Below are 20370 nucleotides of genomic sequence, written 5' to 3'. Positions count from 1 at the left end.
CTTAAGTAGAGTTTCCTAATGTTGGATCATGGCTGAACTGTTTGAATTTTACTTGCCCATCTCATGTAAATACCTTCACACCATCAAGAGATTGAAAACAGATGAAACTCAAATTTCTGGAAAATAAGTAAGTGATATTTTAGTAGTAATTCTTGTTTGAAACAAATTATACAAGCTCTGGGAAGAAACTGAAATGGATGTGAATCTGTTAATTGTTAAAGAGTACAAGACCATATTAATATAATATATATATAAAAAAGTGTCAATGTTGATTTGAATTACTTATTAAAGAAGATGTGAAAGTTGCAAAGACACAAAATAAACTTCGAGGCATGTTAGGAAAGTAAAGATACAATGGATATATATCTTAGGGAAAGTATGTAAGGCTGTAATGCTCTATTTCTCTTCTGGGGAGAGTAACCTGCCTTGGCTCGACCTGTTACTTGTTTCCGTTGCTTCCCCAGGTAAATAATTAGCATTACACTTTAAAAACTAACAATGCGGTTTAATCAAATTAAAATACATAGAATAACTACCATATTCTTTACGATGGATATTTGGGGAAAACTCAGTTCATTTATCTTGAATGATAGTCCAGAAGTTCAGTTTAAAAATATATAAAAGTACTATTTTATTTCGATGATTAAATATATACAAAGAATTACATCAGAAATAATTCCACATAAGAAATGACATGATTGAAGAGACATGACATGTTTCTCTAATGCCCTCCTTTTCTTGTTTATAATGAAAATTGCCTCCCAAAAACAGACTAAACTTGATTGAAATTACAACAACTAATTATGCTTTTTTCTTGAAATTATATAAAAACCAAACTGTGATGATTCTTTTTCCACCCTGTCATAGTCCCTTTAATCCCAGAATAAATATAAACCAGACACCTTGACAGTGTTGAATCTACAAATTTAAGCTAATATTTTCGCACAACAAAGTACTTGGTTTGTCACCAACGGATAGACGAAATTAAACGCGTCCCTTAATTCCCTCGGATACGACGTTTCTCTAAGAATAATACTATTGTCCACCGAAAACTAAGCGTTGGCTTGTCATCAAACGAATTAAAAAAGAAGTGAGTGGACTTATATATTTATTTCGAAGAAAACAAATTGTTGATCTGTGACCGCTAGCCATTTGACTAGCCCAGCCACTCTACCGGCACCGAAAGAACCTTCCAAAGGTCTCCCCTCATGCCCAAAAAATGTAAGAATGCCAACCCCCGTTACTTAATCGGTTCTCTCATATAGGCGATTCAAAAAAAAAACAGTAAACGGAACTTTTTTCAACCCCTCTCAGGTTGAAAGAACAAGATATTAAAACTAACAGCCTTCTGCAAGCTGGCTTTCACCGTCATGTAGGCCATCCCTACAGCAAGTTACATTGGAAACTGCATAAAAAAGAAGTATAGCTGTCACTAAAAAAATAACATTGAACATACATAAAAACAAATTTAAAAAAAGGATCTTGTAGTGATCCTATCATTACAAGGCATAAGTTGACAACACTGACAGTAACCGACATCCTTACTCTTTCCAGTAGCATTCATTCGCAGCAGTGCGCTGAGTCTTGTGAGAGTCACACGTGCTGGAAATTACTCCAGCAATAAAGAATCCCGCCAAATGCAAAGTGCAGGCTGTGATACTTTTTCTCCAGAAAAAAAGTGAATAACCAGAGAAACATTCATCTTCAAATTGCAGCAGTTTATGCGAACATTATGAATCGTCAAAATGTTCCTTTGTTGACGATGATTGTCTGTTGGACATTCGGCTTTTGCCTGGAGAACCACATCACAGCCCGTACCTCGGACTTTACAGGATTCTTTATCGCTGGAGCCATTTCCATCACTTGTGACTTAAGCCCGCATCACACGAAACTGGATTTCCAGTAGGTATGCCCTAGTTGTCACTGGACTGGCTACCAATTTGCTAGTTTTCACCTCACACGATACTTATCAGCGTACTTGTCGATAGACTTCTGTTCCCATACGAGGGAAGTTGTAATGGCGGCCGCGTGAGATGTAAACAATGTATCACTTCATATTTTTAAAAGCCGATAACTATTCAACAGAGAGGAATAGCGTTTCGTATAAAACGTTATTAGGTACAAAACAATGGCGCTGCTTAAATACATACTTTACAACGTTTACTGTACACGTATGGAAGAATATTTTAGTTCTTTCAAATGTAAACACCGTACACTCAGCATAGATGGTGAACGCGCCTTTCATGCTGTATACGTTATACATTGGTGGAGTAACACTCGGAAACCACAGACAAAAGTGCTCCTTTGCACACTGACAGATTATCTTCACATGGCGAAACTTTGCTCTGATTGCCTATTCCACTGATTCCAGTCTAGGAAAGCAAGTAGCAATTAGAACATGTCCTATTCCTCCAAAGCAGTCAGCCAGGTGGCCATGATTGCTACCTAGAAAGTTAGTTCAGTGCCAACTAGGGCATTCCTACTAGAAATCCAGTTCCGTGTGATAGGGGCTGTACACAAGACTCAGCGCAGCACTGCGAATGAACGCTACTGGAAAGAGTAAGATGAAGCTTATTGTCAGTCAGGGGTGGCCATCCCCCCCCCTAAGGCCTATGGCACAATCCCCCCAAAATCATGTCATGCCCCCCCCCAATTATATTATTCGCACACTCAAACCATATAGTAATCCCCACAAAGTAAAGCTCAGGACGATAATATAATACGGTTCCTCTTTCAAAGAACTCACCCCCCCCCCCCGTTTACTTGGGGTAAATATAATAATTTTAGTAACCCATAACAATAATTACGTTGATTTTATCTTCAGTCAAATTTAACTTATTAAAGTAAATTTTTTCTGTGACGTGAAGTTCGAAATGTGAATTCGATATATTTTTGTTCCAAATGATGCACCTGCTTTAAATTAAGCAGTATACCAACACTAAGCATTAAGTGATGTTATTAATGAATATCGAGAATATCGCTTATGTATTTTAATGCACCTTTGTATAAAACTTCACATTCACCTCAGCAAAGTGCCAAAAAAACACGCATTCTTGCAACACATCATTGCGAGCAAGAAAATTTTTATATCCATCTCTTAGCAGTCTTTCAAGAATACTAATTTAATGGGGTGTCAATCAGACCCGGATTTCCCAATAGGCCTCAGGCCCAGGCCTAGAGCGGCACTTTGGTAGGGGTGGCACGATTGTTTGTTTTAAATTTATAAGGAATACCTAATTCTCGGATTGACCTTTTTTTTCTCCGGACACAAGAAAGGAATGACTTAATGTAGTTCTCCTTCACACAAAATAAGTGTGAAGTCCCTTAAGCTGAGGGGGAATTCAAAATCACGGGTAGACTCTCATCTGGTGGAGCAGTTAGAAGAGGAATGCAACTATTGAAATAATATTTTAAAACTGATTATTGCGACAGTCAAGTTTTTAGCACTGAAGGGACAGACGAGAACATAGGAAGTCCTAACAATGGTAATTTTCTCGGTTCTCTTGAGTATCTTCCTGAATTCGACCCTACTATAGCACAACACCTGAGGACATATAGTAACGTGGGTTCTGGGAAAACATCATATCTTTCTAAAACTATATACGAGGAACTAATTACTTTAATGAGTGATCATACTCTTAAATAAATTATCAAAGAGTTGAAACAAGCCAAGTATTTCGGTATTATTGTTGATTTATGTCATATCGCTTTGTTACATTTTTTGTATGCAACTATCATTTAATTAATACTGCATGCCGTTAATAGTAAAAATAGTAATACAGAAAATAATGATTACTTTTTTCATTCTTCATAAACGGCAGTGCTTGTTTGGCCTACGGGCGGCAAAGAGGTAAATCCGGCCCTGGTGTCAATACTTTCTTTGGATCCCGAGATAATTAATTAGTCTTTTCCAGCTTTTCTTCTGGCACGTTCAGGGTCTAAACATCCCTAAATACAATCTTCAAAATTTAATGTTCGAACACTCTATCCACTACAAAAATTCCTTGACAACCTAAGATTTAACACTTTATCAAAAGCTTCCTATCTCCCCCTTTAAATATAATACTCAATCCTACCACCGTAATTTCCGAGGCAATATTAAACTTACTGTTGATATTGAAGAGTGGATATTGCCTCCTCCAAAAAATTAATTCTCAGTCTCCACACAAGAATTTCGCAACAGTCTAAGACAATCCCTTTCTAACTAAACTACCCATCATAATCTAAGACCTAGAGTTGGATACTGTCCCCCCTAACGTTTAATTTAGAATCTCCCCCAGAACCCACGTGTAAAATAAGGCCTAATATTTTGGAGGTGGATATTTCTCCCACCCCCTCCCTTCGATAACACCCTTAAACACTATTTTCGGATCATTCCATGCCAAATCAACTGGGATCTGAACCTTGACATCTCAGAAATTGATAATTTTTGGTGCAGTGGTAGTAGTACCAGTAACGTTGACGAAAACTGCCAAATTTCAGATTTTTTCCGCTCTTACTTTTTCAGTTATTGCCTTTCGAAAAAGCAAATATCCCATAATTTGATGACATTTTGAAATTTTTAAACAGCTGTAGATCATTAACTATTTGACCTAGAGAGCTCAAATTGGTGTCATTCTCTTCTGCTTTTAATGGGCTTTAATTTGAAATGCAACATGAGTGTTATACTTGAATTTTATAATTTTTAAAAAACTTGAAAAAAGTTTTTTTGAAAATCTCAAAAACACCATTTTTATTTTTTTTAAAAAAATATATGATTTGTAGACATCAATTGATTATTTGTGTGCAAGATTTCATAATGGGATGGACATGGGTTCCCATGGAAATTAAATTTTTGTATTGTAATGTGTGCGAAATTTGTTTACTTCCATGTTATAACCTCAACTATATGCTGAGTAGTTGATGTTGAAGTCTTCATATTAGTCTATTTTATAATTTTTGGACTACGCATGATATGAAAATACCTAAAATTTATCACTTTCAAAATCAGACAAGCAAATTGAAAAATATACGAGGGGAAGTCATTAAGTAACAGGAATCTTATTCTAAACTTCATGGAGATTTATATACAACAAAAATTTGTGTTTCGCTACTCAAAATGGTTCCTTAGCAACACATCATAAAGGTGTCGTGACGATCAAACAGTATGCGCCTGCGCAGTAGTTCGTGCAGCATCGCCACTCCACTGTTGACTTGCACCGTAGAAGAGCAACGAAGTGTTATTCGTTTCTTGTGGTCACAGGGAGCAAAACCTGAAATCCATAGGCGTGTGCACGGGAGGTCAAGAGGGGACAGTTGTTCCCTCTAATACTCTTGCTTAGGAATTTAGTGCAGAGGAATATTATCACCGTTATTAAACAATATTATGCTCTTTACAAAATTAAGTATTTTCAAGGCGACGAAAGTTCCAAGCAACTACGGAAGGTACATTATTCCCTATGTAATTGAACAATCCAACTTCGTTCTCTAGCATTTTTTTTTTTTGTTATTAACACTCGCATACAGTTTATTCATTAGTTTTGTTACCTATGTGTTTGCAAGATAAATTGCCCATATATTAGAAATTGGTAGCAGATATTGGATGACAGAAGTGGGAAGGGGCAAAGACAGTTTATTTTTATTTTTTGTAGACAAGGCTTGGCATTAAGAGGCTATAGATTAAGGGTAAAAGGTGAGGGAGCAAGCGCCTCACTAATGGCCATCACTGTTGGAAATGAGAACAAAATTATGTGCAGTTTTTCTGAATCTGCTGTGTGGAACCATGTCTATGTTCATATGTAAATTAGGGGGAATAAAGGAGGGGGGCAAAGAACATTGGTGTCATGGAAGTTTGTATTCTTCTAATACAGTGACTTTCAGTTGTTCCGGACACACACTATATACGCCCCTGTTCCATACACATCAATACAATAAAACAGTGAGATGAAATGAGGTTTTTCTTTCTCCAAATGAACTTTCATCAAGGCTTCCTTCCCCCCTAATAGAGGGCCTGCGCACGCCTGTGCTGAAATCTACAGCAGAAAGAAGGTTCAGTATGAAGACAATTGTTTAAGTTAGGGGAGAGTGTACTAAATTAACAGATTCGCTGATCGATCTGCTGTTTCAGTTTCACTGCCTTAGTTGCTAAGCAAACTGGCTTCCCACTCTGGTGTTCATCACTGATATTTCGTCTTCCATCTTTAAATCTTTCCACCCATTCATATACTCTCCCCTGAATTAAACAATTGTCTTCACACTGATCCTTCATTCTGCTGTAGATTTCAGAAGGTTTCACTCCCTGTGACCACAAAAAACTAATAATGCTCGATCGTCACGACAACTTTATGGCGTGTTGCTAAGAACCATTTTCAGTGGCGAAACACAAATTTTCATTGTGCATAAATCTCCATGAAGTTTAGAATAAGATTCCTGTTACTTAATGACTTCCCCTCATATATTTTTCAATTTGCTTGTCAGATTTTAAAAGTGATAAATTTGAGGTATTTTCATATTATGTGTAGTCCAAAAATTATAAAATAGACTAATATGAAGACTTCAACATCAACTACTCAGCATATAGTTGTGGTTATAACATGGAAGTTAACGAATTTAGCAAATTTCGCACACAATACAATACAAAAATTTAATTTCCATGGGAACCCATGTCCATCCCATTATGAAATTTTGCACACAAATAGTCAATTGATGTCTACAAATCATATATTTTTTTGGAACTTGGGGCACTACAATGACACAGATGAACCACACTGGCAACAACATAGTGAAGAGGAAAGTCAGAATGCTCTTTTCTTCTTCTTCTTTTGGCTAGATGCATCATCACAGTAAACTTCCTCAGAGCTCACCGATGAATCAGATGAGTCTGCCATGTCTTCATCCTCTGATGTTGCGGAGTTGTCCAGCACTTGCTGGGCTGGTGGTATGGTATCGGAGGCTTGAGCAAGAAAGCCGTCATTTTGAGGGTCGTTTTCTCGAGGCGAGTCATCAGAATTGACACGCACAGCTTTGTGAGCCTTTCGGCGTGCCTGTTCGCTGAGACACATCTCTTCCAGTTCAGTGGGCGCGTTCGGTAGGTTCACCTCTGAGGTGGTCAACAGCTCCTGCTGGCCAACAACGTGTACAGTGTCGTAGCTGCTGGCTTCAGATAGGAGCACCAACTACTGGGCCTTCCTTGTCGGCTGTCGGTGCCAGAACAAGTGAAATACCTTTTTTTATCTTCCACTGCAACTTCTTTGCGTTGTTCACCTGTGTCTGAATCGTGTGTTGAAAGATGTGGAAAACTTGGAGCGTCTTCAATAATCGGTTGCTCAGGCGGATCAGAAGAGGTACCTGCGTCAAGTGCAAAAACGACGCTAAGTTCGTCCTGTTCTATAGAGATCTTTTTATCCGAGATGACGTCGTTATTTTCCGGTGATGTATCCTGAGAAATGGAAAAACAATCAGCTTCCTCTGATGCTGGAGGCGCTGCCGTCGTCTGCTTAGGCACCAACATTTTTATATCCAAATCATGGTTTCGAAGTTCTTTGCAAATCTCATGAACTGTAAATGTCTCCGGAAGGGGCATTTTGCGTACAGAACATGGTAAACTTGATTGGTTGGAATTCGAGGCGACCATCACGTCGGTAATTTTGTCACTATCTCGTATGTAACGACCCTGCGTGGTCGCCACATTTAACGACCCTGCGAGGTCGCAATATTATATTTTGTTAAGAAGGTATGGATGAAGAATGCATGCTAAATGTTTAAATGTGTTAACGGATCCACCTCTATGGTTATTAGTTTCGCTTATTATTATTTGACCCTGCGTGGTCGCTGTATTCTGTAAATGTTAACGGGTCCACCTCTACGTTTATTAATTTCGCTCATTATTAGACCTTGCGTGGTCGTTGTATTTGGTAAATGTTATCATTTATTGTCATTTACACTGTTCAACTCTATGTTTAGGATTGCAGAGTCCTGCGAGGCTCATTATTAATTGTATTGTCTGAATGCACACAGTTTTAGTTTATGTTGACACGTGCAACTAGTGATTTTCCCACTAGTGTTTTCTTAATGTCACTTCTTGAAGGTTTCTCAATATGAAGGTTGCAATATGTAAAAAAATTAGTTAGCAACGCGTACTTGTAGTTACTATTTTCACCACCCATGCGCCACCGCGAGTATAAAGCCAGCGCAGCGAGGCCCGGAGTTCAGTTGGCTTTCAGGTCGGCTCCCAATAAGATATCTCTTATCAACGGACCTGGAAGAAGGATAACTCCGCTCTTGCGAGAGTCCAAGCATCCTAAGGAAGGAAGTTGCACTCCGCTCTTGCGAGAGGCCAAGCACCCAAGAGAAGTTGTCCTCCGCCTGCGGGCGAGAGAAGCCGCACTCTGCCTTCCAGCGAGAGAGGTTGAACTCTGCCTTTGGCAAGAGAACCCACTCCACTTTCGAGTGACAGATACCCCACTCCGCTTATTGGCGAGAGAGAACAACTCCACTTTAGAGTGAGAGGACCCGCTCCGCTTGCTGCGAGAGGTTTCCTTCCCCTATCAACCTGCGGCACCCCGCCAGGGTAGTGTGGCGTTGGGTTTCCAGACAACCTACTCTCTCTTTCAGGGGAACCCGTGACGACTGCGGCGACCAGGCCCTAAATAAAATTAGGTCCCCATACTCCCCATTGGCGCCTCACTGCGAGGAAGGAATTGGATGTTCCCTGTTCCCCCTTTTTTTTTCTTTGAGTCTAAAGGTGGTACAGGTAAAAGCACGTAAGGGGTACAGGTAAAGACTCGTGTGCTAACGGACATCTTTGTGTTCAGATTATAATAAACTTTATAGATATATATATATAATCCTGGTTTAATCTTTCTTTACACCTAGCAAGTCCGGAGATATTTCTGAGTCTTTGTACTACGACTGAATCAGTTAGCACATATGGGTAAACTTTTGCCGACCACCCAACTGCAGTGTTTAGCGCGTTGAAAGCAGTCAGTACCAGTACTCCTGTGCCGTGGTGCTGAGCACTGCGTGGGTGGACGTTGCATAAAGTTTTTGGCGCTCATAACGTGGGGCCACGATTGTAAAGACTGAAACCAGCAAGCCAGTGGGGGCCTATTAGCTACAAGGACTAGAAAGGGCTCATAAGTGTCAGTGTTAGTGTTTGTCCAAAGAATTCACGAAGGAGAAGATATGGTGTTGTGTTGTGGAAGAAACCATAGACGGTGTGCCAAAATGGAAAGGGACGCGTCAGGTATGAACTTAAGAAGCAGAGTGAGGAAAACCGTAAATGAAGAGACTGGGTTCGGATGCTGTGAAGATACCGGAGGAGAGATGGAGTATTTCCAGAGTTGCCAATGTCTCCAGAAGTTCCATTGGAAATTTGAGGGGCAAGAAGAGACCTCAGTCTCCACTGCAGAGTCCAGATGCAAGACGTGCTCAACAGTACCCTTGAAGGCTTCCGGACAAGAACCAAGTGCTCCTAGTACGACCACATCAGACCATTGGTTATTAGAATGGCTGATGTGAGATAAAGAGGAGAGAAAGAAAGAGAAAGCGGAAGAACCCGAAAGGAGAACTAGAGAAAAGAAAGAGGAGGAAGAGCGTAAACTGATTGATGAAGAACATAGACGAAAGGAAATAATAGAAGAAGAGAAGCAGAGAAAGAAAGATATGGCTCAATTAGAGAGAGCTAGAAAGAAAGAGGTAATGGAGCTAAGACAAGTAGTGGAGTCTATGGAGGAGAAAAGGTTTCATGAAAAAGCTGAAGAAGAAGCTAAAAAGGCACTTGAGAAAGCAGAAGAAGAAGCTAAAAGAAAACTAGAGACACAAGAATTTAGGTCGCTAATAGAGTCTCTTGAAGAGAAGAGAGAAATGGAAAAACGAGAAGCACAAGAGAAAAGAGAAATGGAAAAACGAGAAGCACAAGAGAAAAGAGAAATGGAAAAACGAGAAGCACAAGAGAAAAGAGAAATGGAAAAACGAGAAGCAGAAGAGAAAAGAGAAAGAGAGTTAGAAACTTTCCATGCCTTAGTTTAAGGCCAAGAAGAGAAAAGAGAAAGAGAGTTAGAAATTCTCCATGCCTTAGTTCAAGGTCAAGAAGAGAAAATAGAAAGTGAATTAGAAATTCTCCACGCCTTAGTTCAAAGTCAAGTAGAGAGGAGACAGCAAGAAGCTGAAAGAAGCAGAACAGAAATGCGAACAGTCTTCTCCCAACATAAGACAGACCAGTTAGAAAGTCTTAGGGAGGAATTAGAGAAAATTAGAATCTCTTGTCAGCAAGAAGTAGTGAGAGTAGTAGAGGAACAATTAGAACCTTTAGCTGCCTGGCGTGGTGAAATGGAGAAAAATTTAGATATCTGTCTACAATTGGTAGCCCAGTCTACGACGGAAAGCGGAAGTGAAGAACCAGAGAGAGTGAAGCAGATAGAAGCATCTATAGAAACCATAAGTTCAGCAGTAAAGACTCTGAGTGAGCAGGCCGTAGAACAGAAGGCAGCTGCAGAAACGATGGCCAAAGCAACCGGCGAAAAGGTGAACTCTCTTCGCGGAGAGACACAGAAATTGGAAGTATATCTTCGGCAAGAAATACATGAGCAGACTGGGTCTATAGTCAGAAGAGTAGGCGAACTCCAAGATAAAATTGAACGGTTGCAGCTACAACCGGGAGTCCCTTCTGATGTTCTCCCAGATTCCATTGAACGGGATAGAAGTTTGAATCCTGAAGCAGCCTCTTATGAACCTCCTAGAGTGGTGCAGAATCCTTTCTATCTGGAAACCATTCAATCAGATAAGCGTAAGCGGCCTAGAGAAGCAGATAGTTCGGACGGGACATTTCCTCGGCGAAGAACCGAATTTAAGATGCCTAGAATGGCTGACATCGCACACATCCCCAAGTTCAAGGGCGATATCGAAGCTCAGTCAGCTGAGAAAAATCTTCGTGAGCTCAATGTAAGCTTCGAGCTCATGCAAGTGCCTGACAATTACAGACTCGAATTACTACCTAGAGTATTCACAGGTAAAGCTGAACATTGGCTGGCAGGTAAGATAGACAGTTTTGCTAGCTATGCTGATTTCTGCATAAAGTTTAAAGAAGAGTTTGCCTCCGAGAAGGCTAAGCAGAGACAATTAACTGCAATAAGAAATAAAAGATATTCCCGTCCAGTACATGAAAATATGGAGAGCTTCGCTTGGAGCATTTACGCCGCCTATAGGAATCTAAGTGACAACTTCAGCGAGAGCGATGTGCTGAATTTAATCATAGGTCAGTTACCTTAGAGACCTCGAAATCTCTGCCTTGCGCACTCTCCCAGAACAGTCGACGAATTGACCAGCTTCCTCAAGGACTTTGAAATATACGATGACCCCGACTTCTGGAGAAATAAAGAGGACTTCAAAGGTAAAGAACTTCCCAATAAAAATTTCAAAGTGCGAAGCATTGAGACCAAGGGTGACACTAAACCAGAAAACTCTTGGAGGACTCGGAATTTTAATAGAGTTGGAGGTAACAGAGGACTGAACCGTAACCGGAATGGTCGATGGGAACCTTATCGACCAAATCGAGGGCCAGATCGCAGATTTCCCGATTGGAGGAGGAACAATCAGGGACGCGGTAGTCCTAATTCTCCTAGGCGACCCTCACCCAGAGACACGGGACCAAGAGAAAGACAGTCACCCTCCAGAGAAGTTTTGACCTCTGAGCAGGAGGAAGCCCTAGAAACAACCCGGGACTTCCTGCATAATCAAAGGTCTCAATCCTGCCAAACAAACTAGATCCTTGTCTAGGTGCTTCGTTCCCATTTAGGCAAGGGGCCTCGGAGGAGCGACCTGATACAACTATCCAAGAACTAAAGGTTAACTTCCAACTATCTGAAACAGATGAAGTAAAATTACAGAGTGAACTGAAATCCGCAAGGGAATCAAGGACTAGATACAAATCACCAGCAGTGGCGGCAAAGTTAATAGAAATACCAGTGACTTGTGTAATAGATACTGGGAGCGAATGCTCTATTTTAAGTTATGAAATTTGGGCTAAATTAAAGGAACAAATTCCAGGTATTCAAGTGCAGAAGGTTCCAGAGATAAGATTGATGGATTTTTCTGGGAGCCATAGGAAGCGTGTCTTTGGCAGCAGACGTGTGGAACTGGAGATTGAAGGTATGATGTTCAGTACTGAAGTTTTTATATTGAGAGGTTTTGGTACAGATCTTCTTTTGGGCATGCCATTCTTGATGCAGCACGAGGCCGAGATAAATTTCAGAAGAAACTCGGTGAAATTGTATTTTGGAAAAACTCCGGATCGGGATGTAGGGAATCCACTGGATGTTGAGATTGTGCGGTACATCCAAAAGGTCCAAGAAAGAGACGAAGTGTGGATGTATAAACCGGCAGACCTCAAAGAGAAGGTCGAAACTATAGACATTCTGAATGATTCCCAGAAACAGGAGTTGCTGCAAGTGCTGAATCGATATATAGCTGTGTTCTCAGAGAAGCCTGGTACCATGGAAAGTGCCGAATGTGAGATCCTGTTAAAAAGTACCGAACCAGTTCATCGCCCGCCATATCCAGTGCCGCTCTAGAAAAAGAACTTAGCTTGTGGAAAAGCTGGAACATTATTCAACCATCGGTATCACCCTATCTAAATCCATTACTAGTGGTAGACAAGCCCGATGGAAGTGTAAGACCCTGCCTGGATTTTCGACTATTAAATGCTATTATGATTGTTCCTAAAAGTTCAGTTCCACCTATTGATGAGTCATTGCAGAGATTTAAACAAGCCCAGTATTTTTCAAGTTTAGATCTAGCTTCAGGCTATTTACAAATACCTTTGAAACAAGAATGCCGAAAATACACTGCTTTTCCGTACAAAGGTCGCCAGTACGAATTCTTGAAGATGCCTTACGGCTTAAGTAATGCTGTGTCTACCTTTGTGTCGGTTATGCATACAGTTTTTGGACCTGAAACTGAAAGTTATCTGACAATGTACATAGACGATCTTCTGATTTTTTATGCGGATTTCGACAGCCATATCCAACATATAGAAGAGGTGCTCCATAGATTAGAAGAGGTTGGCCTTAAGGTGAAACTTCGCAAATGTAACTTTGCTAAAGGTTAATTGGTTTATTTAGGCCATTTAATTTCGGGAGATAAGATTAAAATAGACCCGAAAAAGAACGAAGCCATCCTGAAGTTTCCACAACTTAAAACTAAGAAAGATGTCAGGAAATTTTTGGGGCTCGCAAATTGGAGACGTAAGTTCATAAAAGATTTTTCGGTTAAGACAGAACCATTGCTGAAGTTACTCTCTAAGACCGCTAGATGGAATTGGGGTTCAATGCAACAGTCCGCCTTCGACCAGCTTAAACAAGAACTGGTAACCGCTCCTGCCCTGGCTCAACCTGATTTAGACCAGGAGTTCTGCATACAGTGTGACGCTTCGACCAAAGGCTTAGGATGTGTCTTATTTCAGGAGCAGAATGGGGAGAAAGCTGTAATCCAGTATGCTAGCAGGAAGCTAAAGAACAATGAAGTACACTACTCCATTCATGAACTGGAATGCCTGGCCATACTTTTTGGAGTAAGCAAGTTTGAAATTTGTCTTCGCGGGAGACATTTCAAAATCTACACTGATCACAGAGGGTTAGTTTGGCTCCAAAATTCCAGGAACTGGAACTGTCGACTCACCAGATGGTCCCTGAAACTGCAATCTTACTCTTTTGAAATTATTTATATACAAGGAAAGGAAAACACGATTCCCGATATACTCAGCCGTTATCCAGCCGAAGAGAGCGTGAAAGATGAGGACACCAAATTTTTCCATGTGAACTACGTTTGGCAAGAAAGGGGAGAAGTGGAGGATGTAGAGAATTGGATCCAGGCCCAAGAAGATAATGATTTCTGCAAGCTGGTCTTAAAGTTTCTGAGGCAAGAGGAAGTTAACGACTCCCCAGTTGAATCCAGGATGAGAAGATTGTATCAAGTGTATGGAAACCTCTTATTTAGGAAAACATCTGGAGATGAAGTCTCCTGGAAATTGTGTGTTCCCGAGAATCTGAAAAGAAGGGTCCTAAAGGAGAACCACGACGAACTAGGTTACTTCGGCATGGCTAAAACCCTTAAGAGAATTAAGAGTAGATATTTTTGGCCTAAATTGAAGATGGATATAGCCAAACATGTTAGGGATTGTCTCACCTGCGCTAAAACGAAAATGGACAAATTAGGTATTTTGAAGGATAAGCTACACATTAACCAGAAAAATCCTCATGAACTTTTATCAGTTGACCTAATTGGAAAGTTACCTATGTCTCATGGGTACCAGTATATTTTGACCATGGTAGATGTAGGAACCAAATTTGTCTCCACTTACCCTCTGAGACGAGGAACGGCCAGGGAAATCCTTAATGTAATGGAGAGAGGATATTTCTCCCATTTTCCAAAGGTGAGAGCAATACTATCTGATAGAGGAACACAGTTTACTTCTGGATTGTGGAAGGAGTATTTAGATAAGAAAGGGATTAAGTATTACTTCACCACCGCTTATCACCCCAGCAGTAATACCATCGAACGAATGAACCAAGAAATAGTGCGGTTACTCAGATTGTTCTGTCATCGTGAGCACCAGTCTTGGTCAAAGTATCTAACCGAAATTTCATGGCTCCTAAACAACTCTGTTTCAGATATTACAGGATATGCACCTTCAGAGTTATTCTTTAACAGGCCTGTGCATAATGAAGTTCTGGAACACTTCAACAGGCCCATCGACGAAGCCGATTCCCAAATAGACAACTGGGATCAAAAGTTATTCATGGCAAGAACTAGAGAACGCTCCAAAAGTGAGAAAAGAAAGTTTAAAGTAAAAGGAAACGCATTCCAGTTGCAAGAAGGTGACTTGGTTCTTGTCAGGAACCATAAGCTGAGTTCCAGAAAGAATAAGACAATCGCCAAGCTATTTGAGGTGTTTATTGGCCCCTATGTCGCCACGGATGTTCGAAGCAACACTGCCCTGCTGTTGAACCCGACGACCAAGAACCCAGTCGACAGAGTCAACTTTGACAACCTTCGCCTTTACAGATGTTCTCCGGAGCGAAGAAGAGAAGTAGTAGGGGAAGAAGAGGACTAAGTGACTGAAGTGTAGAAGAGACAGAGACTCTTACCAGTTTGATATTTAATATTTCCAGTAAAATTTTTCCAGAAATTGTAAGTTTTAAATTTCTACCAAAATTTTTGCCCGAGGAAGGGGCGTATGTAACGACCCTGCGTGGTCGCCACATTTAACGACCCTGCGAGGTCGCAATATTATATTTTGTTAAGAAGGTATGGATGAAGAATGCATGCTAAATGTTTAAATGTGTTAACGGATCCACCTCTACGGTTATTAGTTTCGCTTATTATTATTTGACCCTGCGTGGTCGCTGTATTCTGTAAATGTTAACGGGTCCACCTCTACGTTTATTAACTTCGCTCATTATTAGACCTTGCGTGGTCGTTGTATTTGGTAAATGTTATCATTTATTGTCATTTACACTGTTCAACTCTATGTTTAGGATTGCAGAGTCCTGCGAGGCTCATTATTAATTGTATTGTCTGAATGCACACAGTTTTAGTTTATGTTGACACGTGCAACTAGTGATTTTCCCACTAGTGTTTTCTTAATGTCACTTCTTGAAGGTTTCTCAGTATGAAGGTTGCAATATGTAAAAAAATTAGTTAGCAACGCGTACTTGTAGTTACTATTTTCACCACCCATGCGCCACCGCGAGTATAAAGCCAGCGCAGCGAGGCCCGGAGTTCCACCACACAGGTCATCCAAGGAGGGAGTCCCTGGTGTGGTGGATACCAAGCCACGCCAGGGGATTACGGAAGACGTCGCTTAGTTGTGGATCCTGTGCCTAGATGTCGGACAAGCAGAAGATTTCATTAGACGACCGCATTCCTTCCGGTGTGTTGTTCATCTCTTCAGCCATGGGTACCGAAGGAAGACGCGACTGGTCAGACGAGGTCGAGATGGAAGAGAACCTATCAACAGAGACTGCCAACCAGGATGGCACGCCAGCAGCCCAGATGACTCCACATTTCCAAGATCTGAAATCCAGAAATATCGGCGCCATCCCTCGGCATCATCCCTACCCAAGAGGTGGTTTTCGTGGTGGCCTGAACCCCAGACCGGTGAGTAGGCTAGATTTTGAAGAATCTCGCAAGAGAGAACGTCAACAGTCGATTTCCAGTGCAGACCAAGATACCAACTCCGATGGTTTTCAGTTAGTGAATCCAAGGAAAGCTGCGAAGCCTAGTCAATCTGTGCCGCTTGCTGCCTCAGTGCCAGTGTCCAACGCATATCAGCTTCTTCAGACTTATACCAAGGACTCTGATTCTATGGCAGGAACATCTGCCACCAACGGACATCAAGATGGAATTGAATTCGCGGGTGAAACAACTTCGTCCAATCGCAAGATACCTCCGATATTTATTTATAATGTATCGTCCCCGCACACATTTGTGGCTACGCTGCACAATATTCTGAAATCCGAACCGCGAATTCGATATACAGCTAGCAGTATCCGAGTTCACTGTCAAACAACTGCTGACTTCGAATCTCTCGAACGCAACCTCACCACCAAGAAGATTGAATTTGCAAGTGCACCGGTTCGACAAAATCGTCCTCTGAAGGTCGTAATCAGGCAATTACCTATCGACGTGCCCTATGATACTTTGTTTGCGGAGTTGGCAAAGAAAGGCTACAATGTGCAAAATGTACAACGCATGACGCAGAGGGACCGAAAAACTCACGTCCGGAAGCAAATACCTCTGTATCTAGTCACACTTCGCAGGAACGAAAAGTCTGCTGACATCTATACAGAAGAGTACCTTTCCTATTATCGGATCAAGATTCTGGCATATCGACCACCCAGCATCCTACAATGCCACCGATGTCAGCGCCTGGGCCACACCCAAAGTATCTGTGTAGCTCGACCACGTTGTGTGAAATGTGGAAGTGACCACCTTACCGCAGATTGTCCAAAGAAGGACAGAGAAACACCCGCAGTCTGCTGTAATTGTAAGGAAAATCACCCGGCAAATTACCGTGGTTGCCGATACTTCACCGCCAAGGCGAAACGGCAAACAGTACAACCGACACAGTCTACACGCGCGTCGAATGCGAACACAGAGTCCTTGACCACTCCAGCCGTAACCTCCTCTCAGGATGCCACCAGCTATGCAAATACCGTGAGTGGTGTGTCAGACAACAGACGACGTCAACGTCCTAAGGCTAATGAAGAAAACGAAGAAGATGTGGGTTCCATACTCAAATCTCTACTGGATATGGTTAACAAAATGCACTTCGAGAAGATATTGAAGCACATTAATAGAGGACTCCAGCGAATGTCACGCGCTACAACCAGCATGAACTATGTCACGATTGTTCTGCAAACACTCATTGAAATGCAAAGCGATGGGTGCTTTTAATCGCAATGGACTTCTACGTCAGATAAATTTGCTTGTTTTTAATGCAAATGGCATCGAAAAACAGACCTTATTGCTTCAACATTATTTATACTCACGGAATATAGATGTCGCTCTTATGAATGAGTCTCATCTTAAACCTCATATCACATGGACAGTTCCCAACTATAAAATATTTCGAGAAGATCGAATTGGTCGTCGCAAGGGAGGTCTGTTAATACTTGTTAAACGTGGCTTCACTGCTATCAAGATACCAGTTCCACCTTTAGCTTCGTTGGAAGCCTTGGCGGTGAAGCTCCATGCACCAAATGAAGACCTAGTTGTTATTTCAGCATATAAGCCTCCACAAGAAGTTCTGACCACCAACGATTTCCTTGTACTAGAAACGCTTGGCGATAGAATTGTACTGGGGGGCGATTTGAACGCCAAACACGGTGACTGGCATTCTATCACCTCCAACACAGCCGGGAACGCTTTGGCTGGTATAATGGATCAGCTGGCTTTTTCCATCTCTGCTCCTCACGAACCGACGCATTATCCACGCAATGGAAGTCGCCCCGATGTGCTAGATGTCATCCGGACCAAAGATGTCGACCTCAGCACTATGCCATTTGTAACTTGGGACCTCGATTCCGATCATCTCCCTGTCTCTGCTTCCATCGGATACGGTTTATATCAACATCAGTTCCGCACCTTACGAGAAGCTATTACTGATTGGTCTCTTTACCGCTCGTGTCCATAATTTTGTTGACCTAACTACTCCGTTGTCATCACCTGCAGACATCGACAGGGGTGTTACTATCTTCACCAACGTCATCGCAGATTCCTGGCGCCAGTCCACGACATTCACAAGTGATCCACTCTCTACTCAGGCTACTCCAGTTTTGTATATATTAACACGACTTGTGCGTTGGGCGCGCCGACGATGGCATCGCTCCAGATCGCCCATCCACCGGGGAGACTGGATGCTCCTTCAGCGTCATCTTCATCAATACTTACACCGTGAACGAATCCACCAATGGCATCGCAAACTTGGCCAATTGACAGAGCTTGATCCTACATTTTGGAAGATTGCTCGTAATTTAAATCAACGTCAACAGCCTACTATGACGGCCATTAATAGCCCTGCAGGCCCAATTATGGATCCCCAGAGACAGGCTGAGCTTCTAGCCGATCATTTTTATGATCAGTTTCAACCAAACAATGATCTCCATGACGCTGTTACAGAACAGATCGTCGATGCTGCTTTCCAACGTCTTCAACGCCAGCCTTCGTCGTTGGATGTTCCACCTGTCTCGCCTCGCGAGGTGGCAAATGCAACACGAAAATTGAAAAATAACTCTGCTGCCGGCTTAGACGGGATACCGCCAGCTGCACTGAAGCATCTGTCCCGTAAGGGCTACGTCTTTTTGGCGAAGTTATTTACAAACATCTTGAAGCTTGGTTACTTTCCACTTCAGTGGAAATTGGCGAAACTCATCGTACTACCAAAACCTGGTAAGGATCCACAAAATGCCAACAATTACCGTCCAATCAGTTTGCTTTCTCATCTTAGCAAGCTTTTTGAACGAGTTATGCAACGACGACTTCATGAGTTCATAGAAGCTAACCATCTGCTCCCAGATCATCAATTTGGTTTTCGCCGTTCCCATGGGACGAACGAACAACTTGTTCGCGTCGTCGACTATGTAGCGATTCGTCTTGATTGGAAAAGCCGAGCATTAGGATTATTCCTCGATGTACAAAAGGCGTTCGATCGAGTTTGGCATGCTAGACTCCTGTATAAACTGCGACGAATGAGGTTGCCACTCAGCTATAGAAAGGTCATAGCCAGCTTTCTGTCTAACCGAAGTTTCATTACGTCCATAAATGGGCAGAAATCGACGCCAAGACTGGTGCGTGCTGGGGTACCTCAAGGATCGGTGATTTCTCCGATACTTTACTCTTTGTATACTGCAGATGTACCCACCCCAGATAAAGGGATAATTGCCACATACGCAGACGACACTGCACTATTCACTACCGGCAAACGTGTGCTTCAGTGTCAGAAACAGATGCAAACTTTCCTGCCGATCTTTGAACGTTGGGCTCAACAGTGGAAAATCAAGATAAATCCAGAAAAGAGTACTTCAGTCGTTTTTAGTCTATCCAATGCCAAAGAAGGGGCCAGCTTGCAACTATTTCAGCGAGATGTACCCAGCGCTGAACAAGTTAGATACTTGGGGGTGTTGATTGATAAACGCCTTACCTTCGGACCACACATCAATGCCCAGACTAAGAAGGCCAAACAGAGGATAGGATATATATACCCAATGTTCCGGTCCATGGCACTCACACTCGAGACACGCCTGCATTTATATAAAATGATGGTGCGGCCGATATTACTATACGCCAGTCCCGCCTGGCAGCATGCAGCGAAGACTCATTTAATTAAACTGCAAAGAGTCCAAAATCGAGCTGCCAGAGCAATTGGAAGGCATCCTCCTCTTACTCGCATAATCCAGATACATGAAGATCTGAATTTGGAGCTTCTTGATGTAGCACTACGACAAGCCAAACTATCCTTTTGGAATAAAATAAGAGGACACACAAATCCACTAATTAGCAAGCTGGGGTCGGAGAGGCCTCGTCATTTCCGCATTAAACTCCCGAGATTGGAGTAAATTTTTTATTGTTGTGTTATGTATGTGGTGATTGTAATTGTTTTGTTCACTTTGGGAACACAATATTTTAAACTTCGAGCGACAGTTGCCGAAGCTTGTTCTTGTTATTATGTATATGAAGTTAATTGTTAAAGATGTAGTCTACAGAATATAACATATTGGAGTCAAATATAAGTATGACACTCCATATCGATTATGACATATTTCCGCACCGCACCGCACCCGGAGTTCAGTTGGCTTTCAGGTCGGCTCCCAATAAGATGTCTCTTATCAACGG

This window comes from Lepisma saccharinum, chromosome 1 (assembly GCF_977018435.1).
Source record: "Lepisma saccharinum chromosome 1, izLepSacc3.1, whole genome shotgun sequence".
In the NCBI taxonomy this organism is placed as follows: Eukaryota; Metazoa; Arthropoda; class Insecta; order Zygentoma; family Lepismatidae; genus Lepisma; species Lepisma saccharinum.
Note: the sequence above shows the minus strand (reverse complement) of the source record.